This window comes from Triturus cristatus, chromosome 5_2 (genome assembly GCF_964204655.1).
Source record: "Triturus cristatus chromosome 5_2, aTriCri1.1, whole genome shotgun sequence".
NCBI classification, from domain to species: domain Eukaryota; kingdom Metazoa; phylum Chordata; class Amphibia; order Caudata; family Salamandridae; genus Triturus; species Triturus cristatus.
This window is the reverse complement of record NC_140588.1, coordinates 37,167,753-37,178,198: the sequence shown is the minus strand read 5'-3', so window position 1 is coordinate 37,178,198 and position 10,446 is coordinate 37,167,753. Positions and strand designations below refer to the sequence as shown.

General features: G+C 46.2%; 1 protein-coding gene across 3 annotated transcripts in view; it reads left to right on the top strand.

Moving 5' to 3' along the window:
* Positions 1-817: 817 nt before the first annotated feature.
* The window catches only part of HJURP (Holliday junction recognition protein), a 678,247-nt gene continuing 668,618 nt past the window's right edge, over positions 818-10,446 (top strand). For 2 of the 3 annotated variants that reach the window (XM_085606804.1, XM_085606808.1), the window contains exon 1: positions 818-939. The gene's annotated coding sequence lies outside the window, so the exon portion shown is untranslated. The remainder of the gene's footprint in view (positions 940-10,446) is intronic. The other variant, XM_085606805.1, reaches the window with a different exon arrangement.

Below are 10,446 nucleotides of genomic sequence, written 5' to 3'. Positions count from 1 at the left end.
TCTTTCGGATCCGAATGAGCGAAGCATTCCCTTGTGGATTCCTGACTGGGCAGCAGCACTTCAGACCTTCACTACCTGGGCTTTCGGACGGTTGCTGTAAATTATTCTTCAATAAATTAATCGTTTGAATACGCTACGACTCCTGGCGTTTCATCGACTGTCCCAGTTTCAAAGACACCCAGCATGTGACAGATTGTCCCTGCCTACTCCTCTCACCTCCGCTCCACACCCCCTGAAAAACTTTACTCAGCCCAAACTGGGAAAGTAACGCTAGCACATAATACATTCTGACTTCAACCAATCAGCATTCCGATTGTGTCTGCTGCGCACTAGGATTGGCTGAAGTCGTTGTCAAATGCTCCAATCGCAGGTCACCTTACAGAAACGTATCGCCTTCTTCCAAACGTTCATCGGACTAATCGTTACCCGGAAGTTCTAAAATAACGACAAAACTATAGCTTGACAAGGGACAACAAATAGGAGGCGGTGTTAGACTGGGTTTTAGTCACCTATTCGAGAAAAAAGACACGACTTCAAAGCACTCGTGTGCGTGATTTCGTTTTCTACCTCATGCCCGATCTAATGTGCGCGGTTTAATGCTTTGTATGTCTCTCTAGAGGGAAGCAGCCCTCTAAACGGGTGTGTGGCTGTAACACCAATGCCAATCACTGTCAGCTACGCGCTCGTGGCTCTGCCCTCTTTGTAGACCAGACATATTTGCCAACTAAAAAACCCTCTACATATGGTGGTAGCTCTGCCCACCTTTTTCTGCCATTGTGTAACGTTGGAGCTCCTTGTAATCACAAAGGGCGGGATTCACGGGTTCTGGCGAGAGGGGTGTGGCCGTGCGCGCTCATTGGGTGCTTCTGCTCTGCCTCCCTCCTCCAGTTTCTCACTGGCTGTCCGAAAAGTTTTGAACAGCGGGCTGCAGCACTGAAGGTGAATTATATTTTAAGTGAGCAAGTGTGTGCGCAATAGGTATGAAGCGTGTGTTGCGAGTAATTTCTTTGTCCACCTAAGGACATTGATGCTGGGATTGCGTGAGACATCCCGAGGTCCTCTTCCCTGGGCTGAGCAGATGAATTACTGTTGATCTCATCTGCAGTTTTTCCCCGAATTTTTCATTCTCTGCTTTACTTTACGGGTATCAGATCCCTGCTCGTAAGAGTCAGTCAGTCGTAATACTTTTATTTGGTTTCATTAAAAATCATAAAAGGGTATACAAACCACCATAGTACATTGTAAATTAGGTTAGGAATTTTTGACAATACAAGAAATACGTATGTGACGCAATCAGGTACTTGAACAGTCGTCGATAGTTACATTTAAAAATTATCAGATTATACAATAAAATATTATAAAAATGTACAAACAATCAAAATAAGAGATAGCGGTGCTATTTGAGAATTAGGCAGGCCGTTCAGTTCTGGATTGCTACAGTTTGTTTGTATGTTTTTTGGTCCAGTTCTTTTGCCGCCGTTTTCCAGAAAGTTATAGCTCTACAAGATAGTTGAAGTTACAAGCCTCCGAGACATTGCATGACTGCCCCTCTACATGTCCTTATTTGTGCCTTCCTCAGTAGCTCACGGAGCAGTGATTTTCTGATTTCTAGTAGTGAGGGGCAAATGCATAGAAGGTGTAGCAGTGATTCTTCTCCTTGTCCGCAGAGGTGGCATTCTTTAGTCGGCCAGCTACATTTCCATTTCGGATTTAAGTCTTTCGTAGGGAAAGAGCCCAGCCGCAGCAGTGTCAGGTAGTGCTTTTTGTGCTGTGAAAAGTGTTCGGATAAGTACGCTTGGGGCTTCAGCGACTAATACGACTGTATCACTCCCCATGCGTGACTTTTCCTGGCGAAGGTAGTTTTGTCCTTTAGCAACGACACCTGTTTAATTGCGTTATTCGCTGCAGTTTTAAGTCCGGAGTATGTGGTGATTGTGTGCCATACCTCCTCAAGCTGTAAGGCCAGGAGGGATTCTTTTAGGATGGTAAAAATTTAATTCTGTAGCCTGGCTTGTTTTTCTATCTCTTCCCAACAGAAGTGGGCCAGAGTGTTGTCTTCAGCTTCCCTCATTTGCCAGTAATATTTGGCCATTGCCCCTTGTCTAGTAGGTATCTGATTTTTGTGTCCGTATTCTAGTCGAATTTGAGCCTGAGAGATGTGTTGGGGAATTAAAAAATTTGCTAACATTCGTGACAAGAATTTTCAATTCTATTAAGGACAAGGAGGCGAGGATTATGCTTTCTCATTTCTTTACTAGAAATGCTCAGCAGCCAATAAAAACACAGTATATGAAAAAACTACAATACCCATAAACACCAGGGTATGACGTATAACCATAGAGTCCACAGTATATAAGGTATTATGGCAAGTACAACATCCTCTTTCTTTGGTGAGGAGAGCAGTTCAAATAGAAGGAAACAGATGAAGAGTCACGATGACCAACAGGAGGGACCACCATCAGAAGCCGCAGGAGTCCGTAAGGCAAAACGCACAGCACTGGAAGGCGACAGGACTCTGGTAGCCAAAAGCCATCGGATGCAGATGAAACCAAAAGATGCAGTAAGATTGTCACTTCGGGTCAGAACCTGAAACGAGACAGACTGCCGTAAAATACATCCAATATAATAAAATGTAACAAGGGGGGGAAAAAATATCAGAGAGCAATACAACAGCAGAAGACATATAGTACATATGCAAACATCCGTATAAATGCAAATTAATACTTCAGAAGAAACATAATGGGAGGGATAATCCTCGCCTCCTTGTCCTTAATAGAATTGAAAATTCTTGTCACGAATGTTAGCAAATTTTTTAATTCTATGTCAGGACAGGAGGCTCCGATTATGCTTGTTCAAAGCTTATCCACCACTACTGAGGCAACATGATCAATAGGTTTATAATAAAAAGCCTTAAACATGGAATCAGAAGACCAATCTGCGGCCTTCATAATGTCAGACAAAGTCACACCCAAGGAAAAAGCTTTAGAAGCCATAGCTCCTCGTGCTGAATGAGCACCAAAAATAGACACATCAATGCCGGCTTCCGACATAAGCCAGCGCACCCAACGAGCTAAAGTAGCTGGGGTAACAGGACGAAAGGGTTTCTGCAAAGCAATCGACAGTTGACCCTGTAAATCAGAACGTAAAGAAGCAGTACATACCTCATAATCCTTGACACATTGGACCACACAAAGGTTGGGACGGAGAGGAAAAGAAGGATAGGATATCAATGAAGTATTCGTCTTGGTACGACGAGAAATTCGAAAAGTGACACCCTCAGGAGTAAAACAACGACCAGCCAAATCTAAGGCCCGAACGTCAGAGACCCGTCTGCAAGAGACAAGGCATAGCAACATGGTCAGTTTGGCTGACAACTGCGGGAAAGCAAGGAGTTGGAAGGCCAGGCGTCCAAAAACTTCAAGACAATGGAGACATCCCATAAAGAAGTGTATTTAGGACAAGGGGGAGTCGTCAGGCGAATACCCTTGAGCAATTTAGTAATCAAAGGGTGTTCACCAGCAGGTTTACCTTCAAGAGGAGTATGGCCTGCCGAAATGGCAGAACGGAAGTTGTTAACAGTCCGATAAGCTAAGCCTGAAGAGGCAAGAGAAGCTAAAAAATTAATAATTAGAGAGACATCCGCTGTAGCGGGATCAGCTTCCCGTTGAACACACCAATCACACCATTGTTTCCAAGAACCTGCGTAGCGTTTGTGAGTGTTGGGTGCCCAAGATTCACTGATAAATTTGCAAGCGTCGCTTGAAAGGCCTGGGACCGACCAACGGTCCCCGAAAGTCGCCAAGCCAGAAGACGGAGAGAGCCTGACTGGATTAGGGGATGCGGATTCCCGAGAGGGTCCAGCAACAGATTCCACTTCTGGGGAAGAAGGATCGGCACCGCACAACACATTTCCAGAAGAACTGAGAACCAAGCCTGAGCCCTCCACAGAGGAGCAATCAGAATCAGCTCTGACTGAAATCGCTTTGTGTGAGCCAGGACTCTCGGAATCATCATGAACGGAGGAAAAGCATAGCATAGAAGGGCAGGCCAGGTCTGGAGAAATGCGTCCGTGGCCAGAGCCTCCGGATCCGGTCTCCAACTGAAGAATCTGGGAAGTTGCGCGTTGAGGCGAGAGGCAAAGAGATCGATGTGACTCTGCCCCCAAAACCGACTGAGGGAACGAAAGATGCGAGGATGAAGTCTCCAGTCGCTGAAATCCCGAAGGTGACGTGAATGCCAATCCGCAATCAGATTGTTGCGGCCTGGAAGATATTCTGCAATAACAGTGATCTTCCTTTGCAGACAAAAATGCCAAAAATCTTTGGCGATCTCCGCTAAAAGCTTGGACCTCGTGCCGCCCAACTTGTTGACATAACGAACCGCGGACACATTGTTCATGCGGAGAAGAATGCAACAATTGGCCTGAAGAGGCGTGAAGCAACGAATCGCAAAGGATCCCGCCAGGAGTTCCAGACAATTGATGTGAAGAGACAACTCCTGCGGGGACCAACGACCCCCCGTTGAAATAGGACCGCACCGGGCTCCCCAGCCCCACCGGCTGGCATCTGACTCGATCACTATCTCCGGAGAAGAACCGAACAGGGCTTGTCCATTCCAGGCCTCCATGTGGTCCAGCCACCACTGCATCTCGCATCTCGCCTCGTCTGACAGAGGAATCTGATCTGAATAGCGAAGACCCTGCTGAAGATGACGGATCTTCAACCGTTGTAATGCCCTGTAATGCAGAGGACCTGGAAAAATCGCCTGAATTGAGGACGCTAATAGACCGACTACACGAGCTATAGATCTCAATGACACAATCCGTTTGGAGATAATCGATACCAACTCCCGTTTGATATAACAAATCTTCTGAGAGGGTAACAGAAGTTGACAGGTCAGAGAATTGACCTGGAAACCTAGAAACTCCATCACCTGAGAAGGAAGGAGGACAGATTTCTGCGGGTTCACAAGAAACCCTAAGGATTGGAGAAGATCGATCGTCCAATCGAGATGCAGGATCAATTTGTGAGGACAATCCGCCATGATCAGAATGTCGTCCAGATAGACAATCATGCGGAAACCCCGAGCGCGTAAGTGTTCCACCACTGGCTTCAGAAGTTTCGTGAAGCACCACGGAGCCGACGAGAGGCCGAACGGAAGGACCTGGTATTCGAACCATTTCCCTTGCCACTGGAACTGAAGAAACCGCCGATGTGGCTTGAAGATTGGGACTGACAAATAGGCGTCTTTGAGATCGAGACGAACCATCCAATCTCCCGCTCGGAGAAGATCTCGCAAAAGATGGTTCCCCTCCATCTTGAAATGTCGGTAAACCACTCCGCCGTTGAACTCCTTTAGATTGAGGACCAGGCGGGAACCGCCCCCTCGTTTCGGAACTAGAAACACCGAACTCACAAACCCTCTGGGATGGCGGGTAGTTTGAAGAATAGCCCCTTTCGCAAGAAGGGAGGCGATCTCCGATGAGATGATCTCCCGATCCTGAAGAGAAAAGATCAACGGGGTAGGAAGGAGAGATTGAGGCATGGGCTGATAAAATTCTATTTTGTAGCCCTGAACAGTTTCGAGAATCCAAGCATCGCTGGAGATTAGTTGCCAATTGTGGAGAAAAAACTGGAGCCTTCCCCCCAAAACCACATCGGAAAAAGGAATCAGTCTCACCTGAAGTATTGGAGTCGTGATGACCTCCTTGATGTCCTCCGAAGCGACCCTTCCGGAACTATCCCCTTCCCTTGCGGGAGGGATAGAAGTTTGAACGGGTGGTGAAGCCGGAATCCTGTCCACTGTCACTGTGGGACTGAAATCCTCGTTGAGAATTTTGCTGGGAGCCGCGGCCGAACGAACGTCCCCTAAGACGCCCGGCCTTTGCAAAAACCGGCCAAAACGCCCGCCGCAGCGAGGCCTGGGCTTTGTCAAGGCCACTGAAAGTGGCCACAAAACTGGAAAGTTCTTTGAGGAATGGTTGACCAAATAAGAGCCCCTGAGCCAAGGGACCGGCCTCAGAAGAAGAGAGCTCCGCTAGCCTGGGGTCCAGGCGGAGAAGGATGGAGCGGCGTCTTTCGCATGAAAGCGCACAATTGGCATTACCCAATTGACATATGGCTCTCTGAGCCCATTGAATGAGTTCATCCGGGTTAACAAGGGCCGATGATTCTTTAGCCAGAACACCCAAATCCAACATTTTTGTGAGTGGGCCCAGTAAATCTAATAATTTATCCTGGCAGGAGCGCCAAGATCGATCCAAACCTTTTTTGGGGTCTCTTGCGTACTTCTTCAGGTAGGTGACCATGGTAGGGTCAACCTCCGGAGTGTCGGCTAAATGATCTGCCAGATCAGGACGGGGACATTGAGATCTCATGCGGGCTCGGGCATCCTGAGGAAAAGGTTGGCGAATGTGGGATTGGACATAATCCGCCACCGCTGGTGAAGGTAGCCAAGAAGTGGAATGGGGATGCATAATCTCTGAAGGTTCAAATGTAAGAATGGGAGGAGTGGAAGGAGCGTCAACAAAATGCTCTTTGCGAGCCCTTTTCCAAGGAGGTGGTTCAAATTCAGGCGAGGAGGAATGTGCATCATCAGCATCAGGATCATGGGAGGATGAAAAAGAGGTCCCAGCCGACCCTTTAATAGAGGCCGTGTCCGAAGACAGTGTCTTAGCCAACCGCTGAAAATCAGACTTATGAGGATTGACAGGGGACTTTGACGCACGGGACGGTAACCAACCCTGCTGCTGTGCATAAAGAGACAAATGTCGCTTCAAAGGATTAATTGCGCGCACAAGCGCCTTATTCACGGAGTGCTGCACCCCTTGATCTAGAGCTTCCACCAAGTCATGCTCCAAAGAGCCAGAAGGATCCTCCTCATAATAATAACCATCCTCTTCATAATATTCTTCCATGCTGACACAAAGTGTAACAGTATTCAGTGCCCACAATAAACAATTAAATCAATAGTGGCCAAAGGCACAATGCAGGGGGGAGTGAAAAAACCCCACAGCAAGCCAAAGTGTAGATAAATCTGAACACTTAAGTAAACAAAATTCAAATGTGGAGGGAGGGCTTGCTGTAAACAAAAAACTAGCACTCTAGGCAATGCCTATGCACAATTATACAGCCCAAACGTTGTAAAATAGCAAAATGGGCGTAAAAAGGGGGAAATACTGAGGCAGTGGGCTCTCGGCGCGTAGCGACCGCTCTGACAGGCGAGAAACACCTGTTGCAATCAACAAATATGGCCGCCGCACATGCGCGGTAACGGCCGCCCAGTATTTCGAAAGACTGAGCACTCGCAGCACAAGCGCGAGTCTCCGAGCCCCTGTCTCCTTCTCCACAAACCGAGACGCGGGCGCAAGGCGCCCGGCAACTGGAGGTGAACCACACGCTCCCCACATATTAAAGGACACGCGCGGCGAGCGAAGCGAAAAACAACAGCGCGTGCAGAAAAAACTGCGTAACCATGGCAATAGAACAACAATGCGCGTTACAATACATGAAACCTTGTCAGCGAAGAGCTATAGTATCAAACCTGTACACAATTCACAATAAATGCATTTGAAAAAGAAAATAAGCACTTAACTGGCTGCGGAGCAGCAAAGAAAGAGGATGTTGTACTTGCCATAATACCTTATATACTGTGGACTCTATGGTTATACGTCATACCCTGGTGTTTATGGGTATTGTAGTTTTTTCATATACTGTGTTTTTATTGGCTGCTGAGCATTTCTAGTAAAGAAATGAGAAAGCATAATCGGAGCCTCCTGTCCTGACATAGAATTGAAAACAGTCCCTTGAAAAGACTGGATTGTGCTAGGTTTAGGACAGTGTCATCTTTTGTTTTCAGGATTTCCGACCCGTAGTATATCGAGGGGAGGAATTTAGCAGCGATTACTTTAAGGAGGTGTCCTGTTGAGCAACCTGTTAGCTTCTTCTGAACAGTTTTAAAAGCGAAGAGGAGTTGTTTCGCTTACGTTTTTCCTTGATCCAGTTGTGAGTTAAAATTGAGATAATGATCAAGATGAAACCCCAGGTATATATACGAGTCCACCTGGGATATTGGTTTCGCATCTAACTTGCAGGTAAATTTAAATTTTTTCCTGTTTTTATGATGTTTTGAAAAGCATAGCACCTTTGTTTTTTGATGATTGATTGAAATTTGGCTGAAGTGATGTAGGCACCTAGTTGAGATATTGATCGCTGTAGACCTTTAGGTGTTTGGGCTAGGAGGACTATGTCATCCGCGTATTGGAGACTAGGTATCAATGTTTTGCCCAATTTTGGGGGGTCAGTTTGTGTGAGTTGGAGGCACTTCTCAAGGTCTGCAGTATAGATGTTAAATAAGCAGGGAGCCAGAACGCACCCCTGTTTTAGTCCATTGGATGTTTGAATCTTTTTGGTTATTGTGTGCCCGTCACCTTTCTTAATTTGGAAGCACGTGTGAGAGTACAAGTAGATTATGGCCTCCAATAATTTGGTGGGTGCCCCCCAACTTTGCATTTTGGCACATAACTTTGCCCTCGGAACGTTGTCGAATGCTGCTTTAAGGTCGATAAAGCATGCATACAAGGTGCAGGATTTTGTATAAGCTTGATTGGCTAGAAGATTTACAGTGGAGATGTTTGCAAGTGTGCCCTTTCCTGTCCGAAATCCCGTTTGTGTGTTTGGCATCAAGTTTGTTCGATCAACCCAATCCTCTAGGTCTAGCAACAAATTTGATGCATATATCTTTGCCTCAACATCGATTAGTGCTATCATTCTGTAGTTGGGAGGGTCAGAGCGAGGGCCTGATTTGTATATGGGGTTTATAATGCTTCCTCGCCATGAGTCTGGAATTGAGCCAGTTGCAAGAGCATGTGTAAAGAGCGGGGTGAGAATACCGCTCCAAAACGATGGATCCTGCCGAAATAGGGCGTTTGGCAGACCGTTGGGTCCCGGTGCTCCCTCAGATCTTAGATTTTTTATGGTCTTGTGGACCTGATCTTGCGAGAACTGTCTGAAAGTACCTGTGAGCGTGGCTTGGGTGGATCTGCAGCTGTTCCTGCTTGGAGGTCCCCATTTTCAGGTTGCATCCCATGGATTGTGGGACCTGAGGTGGAGGTTACATTATATGTTTGATCGATATGGGCTCTCCAGGTGTCCTCCATTATATCCGAGTTGAAATGTTGGTTCTGGCCATTTGACAGCTGGTTAATTATACCCCAAAAGAGTCTGGAGTCTCCTTTCTTACTGGCATGGAGGAGTTTCGCCCACATGAGTTCTCTGTGATTGCGCTTGGCCACCTTGATCATTTTGAAGTCCTTTCTAGTTTTTGCTATTAAGGATAAGGCTTCTTGTGTGGATTCTGGACTACAGGTTCTTAGATGTCTTAAATATGTATTCAGTTGTTTTTCTGTTTCCTTAGGCTGTTTGTGAACCATGCTGCCCCAAATGAGCCTCCTACTTTGTTCGCATTGCCCTGTCTTGGGAATTCTTTGTCTAGTTTGAGAGCGAAGGATTCCCAGGCCTCTATACCCGATGATTCATGCTCGAAACTCTCCAAGAGAGTGGTGCATATACCCAATATATCACCAATAGTTTCCTTTTGCCAGGTGAGGCGCTTTAAGTTAAAAAATTGATATTGTGAAGACATCACCTTATTCTTTCCGTATTTATGAATAGTTTGAAAGTTAGTGGTAAGTGATCAATTTTTGCTCTGTCTTGTATTTGAAAATTCGAGATGTATGGTAGAATATCGTAATCCGTAAATGTGTAATCGATGAGTGAGCCTGTTTTTTGTGTGACCCTTGTACAGGCTGGAGTATTGTTGATCAGACCTCTTGTGCTCAGCTCGCACATTGAGAGTTCTTCCAAAAGTCCAGCGCATCTATTGCCGTGTAAATCCTGTCGTTTGATGGTTTGTGGGCGGCCTATTATGCTTTTTTCCCTTCCATGTACTAGGTTCATATTGAAGTCTCCCGACAATATGATATTAGCAAGCGGGTGAGCAAGTTTGAGAGTAGCTAGTGTGGCACGTAATTTCTCAACTCTTGACCTCTTTTGTTTGGATGCGGCGTGGATATAAACGTTCAATATTAAGCTGTAGGAGGGCGACATAACTATTTTGATGCATAACATCCAGGTAGAGTCAAGATCTAGGACGGCAACGTGCCATGGGATGTTGGTTGAAACAAAGGTGGAGAGTCCTCCTTTTGCTCTTCCGTGTTTGGAGGCTCTTTTAGCCGGATTTAGATGTTCTTTGAATCCTACTATTGGTGTGAAATTTGTCTGCCATGTTTCTTGGAGGAGAAGTAGATCGTATTGATTGATGAATTCCATAAAATCAGGGTCTTCAAGTTTTGCACTTAGGCCGTTCACATTCCAGGAGCAGAGATCACAGCCATGGTTCAAATGTGAGGTTTTGGAAGATTTTGTTCATGCCATGGCATTGCTGTTC